We start from the raw sequence: 20,283 nt of genomic DNA, 5'->3' as shown, positions 1-20,283 counted from the left end.
GTTGGCTAACTAGCTACATCCTATGTGATTATTTGGGGGAGCATATTTGTTGGTTGGTCTATCTCTGGTTGGTCTTGAGCTGGAATTGTAGCAGAAATTTGGCCTCTGTACACTGGTACCAAATTAAATTTCAGAGACAGAGTTTTGGATGAAGTAGAAAAGAATAGCTTTATTGTTTTTCCAGGCAAAGGGGGACACAGTGGACTATGCCCTCAAAACTGGATGTATGTCCTGGCCTAGAGGAGGTAGTAATGGTTCTAAGAGGAGAGCATGCTCAACTCATGAACATTCTTCTGATTGGTTGGTGATGAGGTAAGTGTGAGTCAGCATCTTCAACCTTCTTGTTCCAACCAGTCTAGGGTCTGTGTGCTTGTGGGTCACATACATTTAAGTTCAATATCTGCAAAACAGCTCAAAGATACTGCTGTGAGTATCTGTTGAGGGGGAACCAGGACCCTGGCTCATGGTTGCAGTATTGTTTCTTTCCTTTCCTTTTTTGGGGGGGCTGTGCAGGGTCTTCATTGCAGGTGCGTGGGAACTTTTCTAGTTGCTGAGTGTGGACTTAGTTGCCCCACAGAATGTGGGTGTTAGTTCCCCGTGGTGGCAGGTGGTAGTTTAGTCACTAAGTCGAGTTCGACTCTTTGCAATCCCATGGATTGTAGCTTGCCAGGCTCCTCTGTCCATGGGATTTCCCAGGCAGGAATGCTGGAGTGGGTTGCCATTTTCTCCTCCAGGGAATCTTTCTGACCCAGGGCTTAGAACCTGGATCTCCTACTTGGCAGGCAGATTCTTTACCACTGAGCCACCTGGGAAGCCCAAGGATCAAACTGTCATCCCCAGCATTGGAAGGTGGATTCTTAACCACTGAACCACCAGGGAAATCCCATACTATTGTTTCTTGGCTGCTTCTCCCATGTCTCTGCATCCCCTCCTTCCCTGAGTAGCAACTGTATGAACGTGCCCTTTGGAACTCACGGAAGGTCATGGAAGCTGAATGAAGCCTATTTCCCACAAACAAGAAACAGGAACACAGAAAGGCTTTTGCATCCAGGAGCCCCACAGGGTCCTGCTCCGTTCAGAATCAGGAGCAAAAATTGGAGGAACTGATCACCACTAATCAAATCCTGACTGTTCTGATTGTTGCAGAGAGTCTGGTTTGACTTCCCAGGTTGCTTGCTACAAAGATTTTGGGTCATAGTGCTGTGATCATATGTGGTCTGACCATTTCCATTTGTATATTTAGTCTCTTAATGTGCTCAGTTGCTCAGGCATGTCCAACTCTTTGCAACTCTATTGTAGCCCGCCAGGCTCCTCTGTCCGTGGGATTTTCCAGGCAAGAATACTGGAGTGGGTGGTCATTTCTTCCTCCAGGGGGTCTTCCCAACTCAAGGGTCAAACTCACATCTCCTGCATCTTCTGCATTAGCAGGTGGATGGTTTACCACCTGGGAAGCCCTGTTTCTTAGTATCGGCCAAAAAAATAAATGAAAACTAACCACAAAATCAGGTAACGAAGTATAGATGTAATCTAGATTTCTGCAACTAGAGTCTCTTGAAGTCATCAGGCTTCTTGGTTATGTTTTTCTACAGTTTAAACAAAACAGTTTGATTCTCCATCCCATGTGGAAAATCCAGCATCCTTCCAATTAAACAATATTGTATTTCTCCTGGTTATGTCTTGCTATAATTCCTAGACTAAACCAGGTTCTTAGTCTTTGCTCTTAACTTGTCTCTCATAACAATGTCATTTTCCCATCATCTCTTAGTCCCACACTGGACTTTGCCCCTATTCCTTCATTCATCAAAACACTGTAATCCAAGCCTGTTATATACAACAGATTTTTCATCAAAGCAACTGAGAAAATAGATTTTTTATTGCAGAACAGTTTAAGTGAAAATATTGAAGGCAAGTCTCCATTGTCCTAAAAATGCATTTCCATTCCTCAGCGTGGAGATGTTCCCGCTAGCCCTATTTCTTCTTAGGCACCAAGTATGCTCAAATCCCTACTGCTTTCTCTCCAGTTCTACTCCCATCTGTCTCTAGGCATTCTTCACAGTCCTCTTACCTTTCTGTTCTTCGCCCCTCAACCCTTCTTCCAGCCTCCCTGCAGACACTTGAAATTTTTCCCACTTTATAAGAATGCATTCAGGCCTCTTCGAGTCTAGCCAACCCAAATGATTGGATGGCATCACTGACTCAATAGACATAAGTTTGAGCAAACTCCAGGAGATAGTGAAGGAGAGGGAAGCCTGACGTGCTGCAGCCCATGGGGTCACAAAGAGTCAGACACGACTCAGTGACTGAACAACAAAACCCAAATTTTTTTGTTTGCTACAATTGACTTTCTCAACCAGAAATGCCCATGGAGGCATTTTCTTAAGACAGACAACCATGAACCCCAAAGATGAGTTATGATATTCCCCTAGGAAGCAGAAGTAGCTGAGTTGAATTTTTTTAGTCTGTTTTTTTCCTACTCTCTACACAATATAAATTTGCAAAAATCAACTACATTTTAGAATAATAATTCATGGGGTAAGTTCCATTTGCAATATAAACAGTAAAAATAAAAATCAGTAATAAATATAAGAAGTACATGGCAACTCAGCTCATGAGCCACAACTACTGAGCCCAAGCTCTAGAGCCTGTAACCCACAAGAGAAGCCACTGCATTGAGAAGCCCCCTCGCTGCAACTAGAGAAAGCCTGTGCACACCAACAAAGACCCATCAGAGCCAAAAACAAATTAATTAATTTTAAAAAGTGTATAAACTGATACAAGGAAAAATTATTTGAGGAATATAATAAAAACTTTCAGAGAGATGTACTGTATTCCTGTGTGGTAAAATCATAAAAATAACAGCAATTTTATACTAACTTATAAATTTAATGCAATTTTAATCAAAATTCCAAAGGAAATTTTTGTTTTCAAACTGATTTCCTTATCATAAAATGTACCAAGAAGAATAACAGACAAGAATAATTAGCAAAATATTTTAAGAGAAGTATCTGCATTGTCACATATTAAACTATGTCACAATGTTAAAATCTAATTTCATAGCCTTGTTACATGAATACGCAGATACCAGTGGAGCCTCATGGAAAGACTCATCAGTTAGAATTAGGTTCACCTGCAATGACCAATTAAAAACAATAGAACAATGATGTATACACAATAGAAATTTATTTTTCTCTCCTTTATTAGGGTGTTCTTGCCTGGAGAATCCCAGGGACAGGGAAGCCTGGTGGGCTGCTGTCTATGGGGTCACACAGAGTCAGACACGACTGAAGTGACTTAGCAGCAGCAGCAGCAAAGGTAAGCAATCCACAGCTGTTAGAAAGTCATCAAGATCTCCTCAGACACCAAGACTTTTTCTGTTTTGCAATAATGCTCAACATGTAGCGTCTATTTACGGTCCAAAATGGCTGCCAGAGTGCTTGTCATCACATTTACATTCCAGTTGTCAGAAATGAGGAAAAGACCTAAGAAGAGCGTGGCCCTTCTCAGTCAGGATATATCTTGAAATTTACAAATAACATTCTCCTTGTATATCAGTGAGCAGAATAAGCCACATGACCACACCCATCAGCAATGGAGGCTGGGAAACACAGTTTTGATTTAGGGGAATCAGGTATCCAGCTAAATTAGAAAGTTTTATTACAAAAGATGAAGGGGAGAAGGGATATTGGGATGTCTCTTGTAGTGAAACCCAGATTGACGTACACATGAACATTTAACATAATCCCTGGAGGAGGGTATGGCAACCCACTCCAGTATTCTTGCCTGAAGAATCCCCATGGACAGAGGAGCCTGGCGGGCTATAGTCCAGGGGGTCACAAAGAGTCAGACACGACTGAGGACTAAGCCTGGCACCACACAGCATAATGTAGAGATGGCATTTACATCAGTAGAAAAAGATGGATTATTTGATAAAGGGTGCTGACATATTTGGATAGCCTTTAGGAGAAAGGTTAAGCTAAAGTTTCACCTCATTCCTTAAATTCCAAAAGGAATTAAGAATTGAACATTTTAAAAAAATGAAATCATAAAAAGACTAGACAAAAATCTATAATCATGGGTTTTGAAAAAGTTTAAAAGAACTATAACATCCAATGTAGAATCTGTAAAGGAGTAGACAGATTTGACTGCATGAAAATTTAAAATATCTCTTGGTGCCAAAACACTAAAAGTGTTTTAGCCAAAAGTAAAAGCAAGTGACAAATTAGGACAAAATGCCTGAAATATATTAACCAACAAAGAGTTAATATTCTTATTTTATGAGATCACAAAAATCAATAAGAAAAAGATGAACCCTCTAATAGGCAAAGGATAGAAACAGACAATTCATAAAGGAAAAAAACAGATGGGCAGAAAAGTGTACAACCTCACCAGTAGTGATCAAAAGTGAAAATAATAATGGTTGTGTGCTCTTTTTTTAAACTATAAATTGTGAAAAAATATGAAATAATGTTGATACTCAGACTGAGGAAAGATAGTTCGTTTTCTAAAGTAACATCGCTATCGGACGTCCACTCATCTCCTCCTGCGAGAGCACCAAAACTGCGACTAGCTGTTGAACAACCATCGACAGGAGGACACTGGACCCACCAGAAAAAGGTACCCCACATCCAAAGACAAAGAAGAGGTTGCAGCAAGATAGTAGGAGGGACACAATCACGATAAAATCAAATCCAATACCCACTGGGTGGGTGACCCACAAACTGGAAAACAATAATCCCAAAGAAGTTCTCCCACTGTTGTGAAGGTTTTGAACCCCGTGTCAGGCTTCCTCAGCCTGGGGATCTGACAAAGGGACTGGGAATCCCCAGGGAACCTGCCCTGAAAGGTCAGAGGACTGGGAGAACCAAGACCCAGAGGAAAGGCACAGTGACCCCACAGGAGACTGAACCCGAACTACCTGCTCGTGTTGGACAGGAAGAGGCTCACCGCAGGGATGGGAGCACTGGCGGCAGCAGGCTGGCACGGTCCCCTTGGTATAAACCCTCTTGGAGTTTGACTTTAACCCTGCCATAGAGCCCACGGACCCCAGAGCCGGGTCACTTCAGACCAGACAACTACCAGGGAAGGAGTGCCACCCCACCAATCAGCAGATAATCGGGTTAGAGCTTTACTGAGCAAGGCCTGCCCACCAGAGCGAGACCCAGTTTGTCCCGTCACCAGTGCCTCCCACCAGGAAGCGTACACAAGCCTCTTAGCCTCATCCATCAGAGGGCAGACTGAAGAAGCAAGAAGCAGCACAACCTTACCATGGCTAAAATAAAAACCGTATTACAGAAAGGTAATCATGATGAAAAAGCAGAAAGCTGTGTCCCAGATGAAGGGACCAGATAAAACCCCAGAAAAATAACTAAATGAAGTGGAGATAGGCAACCTTCCAGAAAAAGAATTCAGAAAAATGATAGTAAAGATGATCCAGGGTCTCAGGAAAACAATGGAGAAGATGCAAGAAATGTTTACCAAAGACCTCCAGGAACTGAAAAACAAACAACAGAGATGAACAACACACTGGAAGGAATCAGTAACAGAATAACTGAGGCAGAAGAACAGATAAATGAGCTGGAGGACAGAATGGTGGAAATCACTGCTGCAGAACAGAATATGGAAAAAAGAATGAAAAAAAATGAAGACAGCCTAAGAGACCTCTGGGACAACATTAAACACACCAACAGTCACATTATAGGGGCCTCAGTAGGAGAAGAGAGAGAGAAAGGACCTGAGAAAATATTTGAAGAGACAATAGCTGAAAACTTCCCAGCATGGGAAACGAAATAGTCAAAGAAGTCCAGGAAGCACAGAGAATCCCAGACAGGGTAAACCCAAGGAGGAACACACTGAGACAGACGGCAATCAAACTGACAAAAAATAAAGGTAAAGATAAAATATTAAAAGCAACAGGGGAAAAACAACAAATAACATACAAGGGAACTCCCATCAGGCCATCAGCTGATGTCTCAACAGAAACTCTACAAACCAGAAGGGAATGGCATGATATATGTAAAGTGAAGAAAGGGAAGAACCTACAATCAAAAATACTCTACCCAGCAAGACTCTCATTTGGATTTGATGGAGAAATCAAAAGCTTTCAAGACAAACAAAAGTTAAGAGAATTCAGCACCACAAATGCTAAAGGAACTTCTCTAGGCAGAAAACACTAGAGAAGCAAAAGACCTACAGAAAATAGACCCAGAACAATTAAGAAAACTGTAATAGGATCATACATATCAATCATTACCTTAAATGTAAATGGATTAAATGCAAGAATCAAAAGGCATAGACAGGTTGGGAGGATGAAAATGTGTGCGTGTGTGCACTGACCACATCACTCTGCTTGACCCCCCAAACTATATGTAATTATTTTATATTGTTAAGTTAATCATTTTCCTATTATGGCTTGCAATTATAATTATCTTTTATTTTGTGTCTGACTATTGATTGTGAAAACTGATAAACATCTTTTACTATTGTGATTATGTAACTATTACTCAGAACAATTGCATCATGATTGGTCAGCAGAAAAATAATAGAAATCTGTATCACCAAAACTGTCATTTAACAGAAAAACCTGCAATCACTTTAAAATCCAGATGGATATCAAAATTATCTTGAAATTTTTTGAAAAATACAAATGACCAGGTATTGCTTTTTTCTTTTCTCCAGAGCTCCAGATATATTTCTAATGAGAAGTCCTGTTTAAAAACAACTGGATTATATAAGGATCTTTTACTTTTATCTAGTTTGTCTCACTTTTTCTACTTCATATTCAGTGCTCCCATTTCATTTAGTTTATATTTTCCAATTTCTCCACCTCTTCTTTTTTTATGCTATTTCTCAAGCCTTTATCAAGTGTAGTATAAAGCCTCTGTATACACACATATATAAATGTATAATATATATATTTCAGAAAATAAGAATTTTTGCTTAACTAAAAAATTTATGACATTTTGATTCCAATTGTTTGACTTAGCATGAATAGAAAGCTAGATTTTCTAATTAAAAAATAGATATGCAACAAGCATCAAAGATTTACTGTATAGTAAATCTTTGGGAACTATAGTCAATATTTTATAATAATCTATAATTAAAAATAATATCAAAAATAATATATGTGTATATGTACAACTGAATCACCTTGCTGTGCACCTGAAACATTGTAAGTCAACTATACATCAAGAAAAAATATATATTAAGAAAAAGAATAAAGTAACATCACTACCTCTTTGGGGGAAGATAGTAATCCCAGTCAAATGTTCTGAAATACTTCTCTGGCCCTTGTAAAATCCACTTCTGGGATACAAAGGGAAATAATTAGAGATGTGGGTAATGCAGTGGGTACAAGGATGTTTATTATAGGTTATGTATATAGCTTAGGAGCAGGGTGTCTACCTAGACCCTGGGGGAATAAACTGTAAGTGCTGTTTCACTGCATTCCCGATTGTACCGTAATTATTGTGGATTTATTAAATGTTGTCTTGAGTCTTGTCCTTCTTTCAACCATGCAGCTAATTCTAAAGGGTGCTATAAATATGAGGTTGAATACCTGGTGATGTGAAAGAGTAATGATATGCGGGCATGCTGTTGAAGTTTTTTGCTCAACGAAAAAAGCTGACTGCAAAATTCTTCAAGCTCAGTATATCCTGGTTCTCCCTAATGTCTGCTCCCAGCCTCCACTCCCAGCTCCTTTGCTCCCTCGCCACCCCACTTTCCTCCATGCTTCATTTCAACCAAAGCAACCAAACCCCAGGGTGTTGTTAATAGCATACTGTTACTGGAGGGTTGAGTCATGGAGTACAGTTACAGCACAAGGCAAGCAGGAAATCGCTTCACATTTAATATCAGACACTATCTGCCACAGGGAATTCCTCTCTAGTGTTCCTTCACAGAACCTACCCTTTCTATGCTTCCACTGTTCCTCCCCAGTTGCCCTCCTCACATTCTGCACGCTCACCCCCAGTCTCTTGAGCTGCTAGCTTAAGCTTTCCTCCTGTTGGGAGTAATTTATTTGTCTTGCCCTGGAAGGGAGTAGGGTTTTAGAGGTGTCCACCATTCACACTTTATACAGACCATTAGGAATGCTTCTAAGTTAAAATAAATCTTCCTTGAATGAAATAATACCATTTGCAGCATCATGGATGGACCTAGAACGTGTCATACTGAATGAAGTAAGTCAAGCAGAGAAGGAGAAATATTGTATGATATCCCTTATATGTGGAATCTAAAAAGAAATGATGCAAATGAACTTACTTGCAAAATAGAAAGAGACTCACAGACTTAGAAAAAGAATTTATGGTTGCCACAGGAAAGGGATAGTTAGGGAGTCTGGAAGGGTCACGTACGCATGACTATATTCAAAATAGATAACCAACAAGGACCTATTGTATAGCACAGGGAACTCTACTCAATATTATGTGCCAGCCGGGATGGGAGGAGGGTTTGGGGAAGAATGGATACATGTATATATGTGGCTGAGTCCCTACACTGCTCACCTGAAGCTACCACACCCTTGTTAATCGGCTATACCCTAATACAAAATTAAAACTTTTAAGCTTGGGGAAAAAAAAATCTTACTTGAGATGAATCCTATCATCCTTCTAAAGGCAGAAGCAGCTGCAGTCCTGTGAATGTATATATATAAATGCATGTCTCCTTTCCTAGACACATCCTATTTACATGTGCATATGGCTAGAAAGCGGAGAAGGCCATGGCACCCCACTCCAGTACTCTTGCCTGGAAAATCCCATGGATGGAGAAGCCTGGCAGGCTACAGTCCATGAGGTCACTAAGAGTCGGATACGACTGAGTGACTTCACTTTCACTTTTCACTTTCATGCATTGGAGAAGGAAATGGCAACCCACTCCAGTGTTCTTGCCTGGAGAATCCCAGGGATGGCGGAGCCTGGTGGGCTGCCGTCTATGGGGTCGCACAGAGTCGGACAGAACTGAAGTGACTTAGCAGCAGCAGCAGCATGGTTAGAAAGAAAGACTGAAAAAGTATACTCTAAAACGTTAACAATAGTTCATTCTGATTGTTGGAACTACAAGAGCATCTGCTTTTTGTTTTTAAGTTTTGTCTGCGCTGTCGTCATTGCTGTTCATGGGCTTTCTCTAGCTGTGGCGAGCGTGGGTGCGGCTCTCCAGCTGCAGTGAGCAAGCTTCTCGTGGTGGCTTCTTTTGCTGCTGAGCATGAGCTCTAGGCACATGGGCTTCAGTAGTTTCATGTTGAAGTATTTTTCTAAGTCTTCTGCAATGTGTGTATAAATTCATTTTATATTTATGAACCTTGTGTTTTTAAGTAATCATCTGTAGCAACAAAAATATTCTTTTGTTACAAAATTTTACTTTTCAAAGGTAAATACCTTCCACATTATCTTAGCTCCCTTTAACCTCAATGCTCACCAGTACATTTAAGGGGAAAATGGGTTTATAGATGGACTTCCCTGGTGGCTCAGACGGTAAAGTGTCTGTCTACAATGCGGGAGACCTGGGTTCCATCCCTGGGTCGGGAAGATCCGCTGGAGAAGGAAATGGCAATCCACTCCAGTACTATTGCCTGGAAAATCCCATGGACAGAGGAGCCTGGTAGGCTACAGTCCATGAGGTCGCTAAGAGTCGGACACGACTGAGCAACTTCAGTTTCCATTGTTACAGTATAAAATATGTATCCCAAAGACGTGAACAGGAAAAGATGAAATAAAAAGCAACCATGAACTGATTTGTAACCTTGATCCTTAGGTTCAAAATGTGGATGAAGACTGGGCTGGATTTACACCAAGTATTTCCTGGATTTATACCACGGGTTGCCTCACAGCAGTGTTCAATCAGACTTGCAGGCATTTAGCCAGATGGCCCATGAGTTTTAATCAGAGATAAAATTTGGTAAAACCTATCAGTCTTGATCTTTAGGTTTATAAATATATTTGTGTCAGCCATTTGTCTATGTAAAGTACATAAGGAACAATCGACTGTTAGGCTGAATCAAATATGTAATAATATCATATCTGGGGGAGGGCACAGTAAGGTGAGTGCGGATGTACTAAATCGCTTCGGCTGTGTCTGACTTTTTGCAATCGGATGGACCGGAGCCCTCCAGGCTCCTGTGTCCATAGGATTCTTCAGGCAAGAATACTGGAGTGGGTTGCCATGCCCTCCTCCTGGGGATCTTCCCAACACAGGGATGGAACCCACATCTCTTAAGTCTCCTGCATTTGCAGGTGAGTTCTTTACCACTAACTCCACCTGGCAAGCTCGGTAAGTTGAATAGTATCCTCCAAATTCATATCAACCTGGAACCTCAAAGTGTGTCCTAAAAATGCACAGATATAGTTAACTTCTCATTGGTTGTGAATTTAAAAGAGAGTGAGTTTAAGACAAAAAGTGTAGTTAATTAGTAGGAGAGATTACACCAAGGTCCATAGATGCAGGAGGTTCTCATTGGGGTGCTCTCACCCTTAAAGAGGAGAGGGGATGTGAATATCATTGAGTTGGAGGAATGAGCACTTGGGCTTTGGTCTGGGTGCCATTTAGTCCCAAACAATATGATATTCCCTTAAAGAAGAGAGCAAGAGGGTACAACTGCACAGCCTTGGCTCCCCTGGCTGGCTGGATGAGAAGGGCTGGGGCCCCAGGGATCAGGATGGATGGGCAGCTGAAGATTACCAACTCCCATCAGAGAAGAGAAAGTTCAACAAGTCTGAAAGGTGTGTCGGTGATGAGAGAGCTATGTGGACACTGGAACAGTCTAAGCAGAAGTTCCCCGGCTTTAGGGTCCAGCTAGAATGTGATTAGAATGGTACACGCCTATTTGAAATACTAACCCAAGGCTGCAAGAATCTGACGCACCAATATCACCATCTGCCTTGCCCATCTCTGCAGAAAAGACTGTGAATAACTCAGGGTCAGATGCTGTTTTTATATTTAATACATTCTGCATGGAAAGTATTCAATTCATAGATGATGATAACGCAAAACCTTCTCATCTTCATTGCAGGCAGAGCCAGTAGCCACAGGACCAGGTGGACTGGGTGCCCAACGTTGGTAGCACCCAGCCTGGGAGAGATTTACCCCAGGTTCCTAGATTCAGAGAAGTTACCTGATTAAGATGTTTCCAACCAAATCTCAGTTAATTGCAATTGAAAATGTGGATTATTCCCTTTATGGATCATGAATATTTTGGGCTTTTTTTCTTTTCATTCTAAGCAGATTTGTCCCTATCATCCCAGCAGAAATTTGTGAAATGATACCTGTGTTCAAGAAACCCAAAATGATTTGATTAATAACTAAAGAAAAATATAATGCAAGAGGTTAGAAAAAAAGATCTCCTGGGAAAAAAGGATCTATCTGCTAAAAAGAAAAAATGGAGTGCAGCAGTTTAAAATGATAGTCCTATAACTCTGTTTATTCCAGCTTTTGATGGAGTAACTCTACTTCAGGTGTGCTCCTATTACAGTCTGGGTCTCTGAGTCTGTGAGACAGAGATAGGGTGGGGCGTATAGTGTGTTATCTCTCTCCTGGCTTTGAATGTGAATTCATTCCCTTTCTGTAAAGAAACAGTGCTGTTACAGACACCCCTGCCTTCCCAACAGCCCTGCAGTCTTTCTAGGGAACCTCGATTTAATAGGGAGAGTGCCATGGCTCCCTATCAGGCATGCTAGCTGTAGATATCTCTGGCTCTGGGACTCTCTGGGACTAGGTATGGTGAGTGAGACCTCACCTTAGGTACAAATTTAGGAACTGCCCCAAAACTCAGCAATCAAGATCAATACTATTTTGATGCAATATTTTAAAAATCTTAAACCAGTGCCCCGCCATAATTCTTTGTGAACAAAATACCAAAATTTGAAGACATGATCAATATTATCCATTTTTCCTTTGGTTTCCAGGTTCCAATATGGCTCTATTTGTTGTTCAGTCGCTCAGTCGCGTCTGACTCTTTGCCACCCCATGGACTGCAACACACCAGGTTGCCCTGTTCTTCACCACCTCCTGGAGTTTTGGACTTGCCGGTCTCCATAATCTCAAGAGCCAATTCCTTATAATAAATCTCTTTCTACATGTATCTTTAAATGTCCATATTTATACTTTAATTCTAATAATTCCAACATGTGTGGTTTTCTCCATACCTCCAAGCAATTAATTCTGACATTATCTACTCAGAGACAGGTCCCACAGGTGAAGTCCTCAGTCCCATAAGACTGCTCGCCCCCCTCAACAAGCAGACTTCAGACACCAATTGCAAGTCCAGATCGTCACCTGTGCTTCTGACCAACCAGCTACAGATTCTAGGTTCCCACAGTTGAACCTTCTTCAGGTTCAATTAATTTGTTAGTGTGGTTTACAGAACTCAGTTTCCTCACTCAATTACAGTTCATTGCAAAGCATCTAATGCAGGAACAGCCAATGGATGTGTAGGGCAAAGCACAGGAAAAGGGGCATAGAGTGTCCATGCCCTCTGCAGGCACCCTTCTCCCCAAATCTCCACGTGTTTACCAAGCTACAAGTTCTCAGACCCAATACTTTTGGAGAACTATGGAGGATTCATTACACAGGCATGATTGATTAAATCACTGGCCACTGATTTTAAACTCAGTCTTCCTCCTTTCTTGCCTCCCTGAAGGTCAGTGAATGGGACTAGAAGGTAATCAAGCCCCATCCTTAGGTTACCTAGGGGCTTTGTTTCATTAACAAAAAACACTTTTATGTCTCTTACCACAGGAAATTCCAAGGGTTTTAGGAGCTCTGTGCCAGGAACAGGAATGAAGACCAAATATCTATTCCTTATTATAAATCATGTTATCAAGGGGCAGGGGGATAAATTAGGAGCTTGGGATTAACAGATACACATTGCTATATATAAAATAGACAACAACAAGGTCCTACTATGTAGCACAGGGAATTATGTTCAATATCTTGTAATAACCTATGATAAAAATAATCTTTAATATATGTATTATATAATGTGCATATATGACTGGATCACTTTGCTGTACACTAGAAACTAACACAATATTATAAGTCAACTATACTTCAGTTAAAAAAAGAAAATTAAAAAACCATATCACTCATCTCTATTATCTATCATCCATCTGTCTAGCCACCCTACTGGTTCTGCTTCTCTGGAGAACCCCAACTAATACAGATACCCCCTAGGAGCTCTCGTAGGGCAGTGCTCCTCTCCATCATGGTGCGATTCTTCAATTAACACAAACTCTCCGGAGGCTCAGATGGTAAAGAATCTGCCTGCAATGTGGGAGGCCCAGGTTCAAGCCCCGGGCCAGGAAAGATCCCCTGGAGGAGGGCATGGCAACCCATTCTAGTCTTCTTGCCTGGAGAATCCCATGGATAGAGGAGTCTTGCAGGCTACAGTCCATGGGGTCGCTCAGAGTCGGACATGACTGAGCAACTAACACTTTCAACACTAAGATCCATGACTGCACTGCTGGGGCTTGTTTGCCCCTCACCCTGGCATCTCAAGGGCCTAACTCTGTTTCTGGCTTACCAGGTAGGCTTTGGTAAATAGGTATTTAATATCTAATGAATAAGAACAGACCCTGCACTTATGTAGCTTACAGTCTAGTAGGAAAAGATGGCAAATAATGAGACAATTTTAGTGCTCTATGACAGGGAGTTACTTCCAGCATGAAATGCCTCCACTGCTTGGAGGTGCAGCTCCTAACCCAAGCTATGGGGAAGGAATAGGTCACAAAAGTCTCTCTGAAGGCTGTGACACTTGAGCTCTGCCTTCATGGAAAAATAAGGGTTAATCATGAGAATGAGAGGAGGGAAACGTGCTAGGCAGAGGAACAGTGTGGGCAAAGACTTCAGGCATGAAAGCACTATGGGACCTGGACAAGCCTGACATGAGACCTTTAGGCCAGTGTGCTCGTGTATTACCCACAGGTGGTGGGGGGCGGGGTGCAGCTGTTGCAGTAGGCATGACATGCTAACTTTGTGTTTTATTTTTTTTAATATTTATTTATGGACTTGTCTGCACCAGGTTTTTAGTTGTGGCACGTGAGTTCTTTAGTAGAGGCATGCAAACTCTTAGTTGCAGTGGAATCTAGTTCCCTGACCAGGGATCGAACCCCCCGGCCCCCTGCATTGGGAGCACAGGGTCTTAGCCAGTGGGCCACCAGGGAATTCCCTAGCTTTGTACTTTAATCAGGTGCATGGAAGACAGATTGCAGCCAGAAAGGCAATGGAGTCATGGAGCTCAGTTAGAAGTCTTTAAGTCTTTGCCGCCACCATGGTTGAGATGGTGTTAGCGCTAATGCTGAGAAAGACTGATATGAGCTAGAGACAGAGTAGATGGGACTTGGGAACCCAGGGGACATAGGGCAAAAGGAGAAGATGACTCCAGTCTCTGGGCTGGGCAGCCCTTGGTACCACACCTGATAAAGGAAGTGCCGATGGTGCAAGTGTGAGGTCGTGGGTGGGGTGGAGGAGCGACTTGAGGGGAGTTGGGAACAAGCTGTGTTTGAAATTTGAGTCACATGGGAGGGAATTAACATTTGTTGAGCAGTTGCCATATCCCAGCTCCCTTATTGCGTTCTTTCTGTTTATTATCTCAGTTACATTTATAACTGGCCATCTAGGAGTTGAGGGTGTGGTTTGGAAGCAAGGTCTCACTTTGATCTCTCAACCATACAGAGGTCATATCTCCATTTCACAGGAAGAAACCCAGAAAGGTCAGATTCCTTCCCCAAGGCCACACAGCTGGGAAGTGGCAGAGCCAGGACTAGAACAGAGAGTCTAGAGAGAGTCTCCAGGGAGAGAGCCCCACCCCAGGCTGCCCGCCCAGACAGATGAACCCCACATCGCCAATTCTGCAGGAGAAATGGCCTGAGGTTCACTCTTGGGGAAACACAGGACCATGTGGGGTGACCCCCAGTCTCTCCTTTCCTGTCTGCCCCAAAGGGCGTCTCTCCAAGATTGAGCCACACCCACGTTCCCTGCTGCCCAGGACCTCTGCTCCAGCTCCGCCTTGCTGCACTCTGACTTCCATCTTCACGCCCAAGCCTGGATGAAGGCCAGCTGCAATATTCCTCGGAAGACATCGCACTCGGCACAGAGGTGGGGCTTACACGGACCACACAGGACCGGAATCTTACCCTGTACTGGAAAACAGGAAAAAGGTCTCTGAAGAAAAGCTGCAGTGATGGAACGGGGGATATTTGTCCTGGGGTTGAGCAAGGACTAGGAATCGACTCCTGGGCTTTTAGAGCTGTGGACAAAGTAGGAGTCCTTGATCTTCTTAACATGCAAACCAGCAGTGACTCTGGCCCCCAGAGTCCCCAGCAGTGCCAGGATTGGGGCGGGGGAAGTGGGGCGGAGACTGAAAGCGTCCGCTGAGCCGGGAACAGAAAGGGGGAGGAGCAGGCGCTCTGCGGGACACGCCCCTCCCAGAAGCGAGCTGCCAGCCCAGAAACCCCAGGGGCCAAAGCAGGGCCCGCAGGGATGATGAGCTGCCCCTACTGCAGAAAACTGCACCTCTTTCACAGAATGTAGATGTTTGAAGAGGCCTTAAGGGTTCCATTTCTTGTCCAACTCCTTCACTGTGAAGAGGAGAAAAGCAATTCCTTAGCGAACTGAATCGGAGAGGGAAATGGCACCCCACTCCAGTACTCTTGCCTGGAAAATCCCATGGACGGAGGAGCCTGGAAGGCTGCAGTCCATGGGGTCGCTGAGGGTCGGACACGACTGAACGACTTCACTTTCACTTTTCACTTTCATGCATTGGAGAAGGAAATGGCAATCCACTCCACTGTTCTTGCCTGGAGAATCCCAGGGACGGCGGAGCCTGGTGGGCTGCCGTCTATGGGGTCGCACAGTGTCGGACACGACTGAAGTGACTTAGCAGCAGCAGTGAACTGAATAGACTTATCCAAGGCCACTCTGCTGAGAAAACAGGCAGGATGAGGCCCAGCCCTTCAGAGTCCAGGGTTCTAGTCCCTAAGAAACTTGGATCCTGAGAGGGTAACAGGTAGGAAGGCCAGGGGTCTCCAAACGGAGGAAATAGGCTTCAAGTGTCAGACATTTTCTCTCACTCTTAGGCGGCAGGAGGAAACAAACGTGATATATTTTTTCCCCTTTTCTATACAAATTTAAATAGAGTCTTCTCTGAAAATTCTGTGTTGCCATAATGACGCCTGGTTCCACCTAAACTTAACTTTTCTCAAACCCTGAGCTAACCAATGCATTTTTCTTATGGAAATGTTTGTCTTAAGCTATGTTAATGTGCTCTGTATTTACCCCAGACTTTGTCTTCAAGTGGTTCCCTAAAGACTCAGAACCCACTTGACAAACCAATATGTTATACATTGTTATCCTAAACTATGTAAATGAAACTATGTATTTGTACAGAAATCTGACTTTCTTCAAGATTCGTGTCAATCGCTTTATGGCCGGGGATGGCTCACCTGGTGCCAAGGTCATCTCAAAATGCATCTTGTGGGTGAGGGGCCTGGTGCCATTCTCCGAGTTTTGAGACATTTCCTTTCTTTAATTAGCAGACTGCTAAGTCACTTCAGTCATGTCCAACTCTATGCAGCCCCATAGATGGCAGCCCACCAGGCTCCCCCATTCCTGGGATTCTCCAGGCAAGAACACTGGAGTGGGTTGCCATTTCCTTCTCCAATGCATGAAAGTGAAAAGTGAAAGTGAAGTTGCTCAGTCGTGTCCAACTCTTAGCGACCCCATGGACTGCAGCCCACCAGGCTCCTCGGTCCATGGGATTTTCCAGGCAAGGGTACTGGAGTGGGGTACCATTGCCTTCTCTGAATTAGCAGACTGCTAGTAGCTATATAACATCCAGCTGAAGACTAGCAGGGGGCACTCTTTCTGCCCCCTTCTGATGTCTATGTCAGAAGCTTTCTCTATCTCTTTTGTACTTAATAAGACTTTATTGCACTAAAGCTCTGAGTGAGCAAGCCTCATCTCTGGCCCTGGATTGAATTCTTCTTCTCCAGAGACCAAGAATCCCAGTGTCTTTCGTGGTTCAGCAACAACCTTTCAATCCCTTCCTCCCCTCAGTCAACTGTTCTGGGCCCTCAGCTCTCAGGCCTGCTTGTGCAAGACATCCCACCACCACCACCACCTCCCTCCCTGTGAGTCTGGCGTAGGGAGAACTGGGACCCAGGGCTGACATTCACTACCACCCTCTGGGGCCTTCCTGGGGGCCACTGAAACAGACACCAGGGGGCCAGACCTTGTTGGGAAAAGGGAAAAGCAGGCGCTGGGTGGCGATTCAGGTAATTAACCAGATCACATGCCACACAGAACAAAGGACTAGGGCAACGCGCTGCCTGGCTGCTCGACCCTCCCTGGTCACACACCCCAGCCTCTGAGTCTCTGCGGCCTCCGTGACAAGGGTGTCCTTGCCCTTCCTGGGAGCTTGTACGCCTGATTCTGATCACTTTGGGGTCTGCTGTTCTCTTCTGCTCGTCCCCAAATCGGGCTGACACTGCGCCTCCCAGGCCCCTGCCCCTCCCTTCCTCAGTGGCTGGACCATGGGCACCAGGACTCCACAGGGGGCTGCACTGCTAAAGGCTCCCTGACCACCGGTCCCACCAGCCCTCTCACCCGCCCAGCCTCACCTGGGAGGCCAGCTATTTGTATTTCACTGGGGGAGAAATGGAAACAATTTGAGGATCTCTGGTGCTTCCAATGGTAAAGAATCTGCCTGCCTTGCAGGAGACCTGGGTTTGATCCCTGGGCCAGGAAGATCCCCTGGAGAAGGGAATGGCAACCTACTCCAGTATTCTTGCCTGGGGAATTCCACGGACAGAGGAGCCTGGTGGGCTACAGTCCATGGGATTGGAAAGAGTCGGACACGACTGAGCAACTAACACTTAGGGTCCCAGCGCTTGTGAACCAGACTGAATATAATAGGCATCAGAAAAGCGAAACAAGGGTGAATGTGTGCAGGAGGGCTCTGAGGTGACTGAGCGGTGGCTTAACTTATCATTTCCTACTTGAAATCGCCTTCTAACAGGCTCCCCTGCCTCCGCTCCCATCTCCTCACCTCTCCCAGACTCAATCTTTGTATAATTCAAATCTGACTGTGTCTCTCCCTTGAGGAAATCTTGCAATAATTTCCTGCCTGCTAGCAGGGGAACCCTGTCTCTCAGGCATCAACCTGAAGCCCTGCATCTTTCCACGAGAGATGGGGATTCTCCCCACCTGGGACCCTAAGCCTGGCCTTACCTGGAGCTGGCCGGCCCCAGCACTCCGTGTTCCATGGCACAGGGCCTCACAGGTCCTTCCCTGCCTTCTCACCTGGCTGGCCCCTCTCAACCTTTGAGACTCACCTTCCCAGCGAGGCCTGCCCTGCTCTGTCCGGCACGTGCCTCACAGCTCCCGCCAGCCCTCTGGGCAGACTTCTGGCCCAGCATTTGCCACTGTGTGCCAATGGTCTATTTGCTTTTTCCCCTACCTTTGAGCCTCTTAAAGGCAGGGACCATATATTACTCATCTGTGTACCCAGGCCTGGCTCCATAAAGGCTGAAAGATGAAACCATAAATGAACATAGAAATGAATGCAGTAGTAACACCTCCCCTTACATACCACCAGAGCCAGCCCAATGAAGGCATCAAGGAGAGGCCAGAGGGTGAGCTCTGCCTTGGTGACCCCAGTGGTCGAATAACCACCACTTAATCCTGAGACCCTGACATGATGGATGGACACTGTTTCACCATCCGGCTCAGTGTTTCCTCGGATGGGAGGGGCTGCTGGAGCTGGCCTAGCGCCACCTGGTGGACAGAATCTCCACTGCACTCCCCACCGAGGAACACAGCAACCCTCCTCCATCCCCCTCCCCGCCCCCCAACTCCCCACCCTTCCTGGGGGAAAGCCCTTGAAGACCCCATCTGTGGATTGCCAGCCCAGAGGGTACCGGGGCCACCCCCAGAAGGTCAGGCCATAGGGCGTAGCGTGCCAGACCACAGTGTCACTGTCTGGGGAGAGAAAGCTGTAAACAACCTTCCTCTCTTGCCCACAGCAAAATGTTCTCTACATTAACCATCAAGGCCTGCAATTCACCCAGGGGGTGATCTCCTGTATCCTGGAGGTCCAGGTAGAGACACCTGCCTGGAAATCTCAGAACTGCTCCAAAGGTTACTGCCCAAGGAGGGAAAAGTTGATTCAAGAAACTGGTTTTCCTGAAATGCCCCATGCCCCCACCCCCAATCTGTATGAGAGGAAACACCCAGCTCCCCACCCTGAGTCCACCAGTCCAGATCTGTGATGTTGCACAGATCACAAGCTGTTTTGGAGACCACAGCAAGGGGAGTAAAATGATCCATTTATGAAGATTTGGGAGGCAGGTCAGAGGCTAGAAGCTAGTGGCTATGAGGTCAAGGTCTTTGTATGGCCAGGCCAGTTTTGTCATTTAAAATAATTCGTAGATGCCCATGCCACCTCCTTTATAGTTCGCCTGAGCCCAGATGGACCAAGACTTCACCCAAAGTCCATCTCGGGTCCCAGACCAGTGTCTGCCTTCTGGACAGAAATCCTCTTCTTCCAGCTTTTCCCCTCATCTCCCTCTCCCCACAACAGTAAATTTAGGACTCTTGGAATTTGGAATATAACTCAGGGATACATTATGACTTTCGTGGGCCATAGGCATTTTGGCCTTTGTCAGCCTCTTGCTCAATTAAAAATAATTTTTTTAAAAATTATATTTCAAGATTGTCAGTATAAAAACAAATATAATTAGTATACATTGGATTCATTATTCATTCTTATAATTACATTTTGATTTCAAAAGAAATTAAATTTAAATAGTCTTCATGAGCCTGATCCACTCTATATTGTGGCCCCTAGACACGTGATTCCCATGCCTCGTGGGCAAATCATGCCCTGCAGAACTGAAGCCCCCACTGCACAGGTGCACAAACTGGCCTATCCCCCGAGGTGCCCACGCTTGCGCCTTTGGTCAGCATCGGCAACTGCAGCAGCCCCAGCAGACCTCAGGGACGCCTAGGAGTTTTCTTTTAAGGGGATAGTGACAGTGATTCTCGGAGAAGGCAATGGCACCCCACTCCGGTACTCTTGCCTGGAAAATCCCACGGATGGAGGAGCCTGGTAGGCCGCAGTCCATGGGGTCGATAAGAGTCGAACACGACTGAGCAACTTCCCTTTCACTTTTCACTTTCATGCATTGGAGAAGGAAATGGCAACCCACTCCAGTGTTCTTGCCTGGAGAATCCCAAGGCCGGGGGAGCCCGGTGGGCTGCCGTCTATGGGGTCGCACAGAGTTGGACACGACTGAA

The sequence above is a fragment of the Bos javanicus genome, chromosome 3 (genome assembly GCF_032452875.1).
Source record: "Bos javanicus breed banteng chromosome 3, ARS-OSU_banteng_1.0, whole genome shotgun sequence".
Classification (NCBI taxonomy): Eukaryota; Metazoa; Chordata; class Mammalia; order Artiodactyla; family Bovidae; genus Bos; species Bos javanicus.
Note: the sequence above shows the minus strand (reverse complement) of the source record.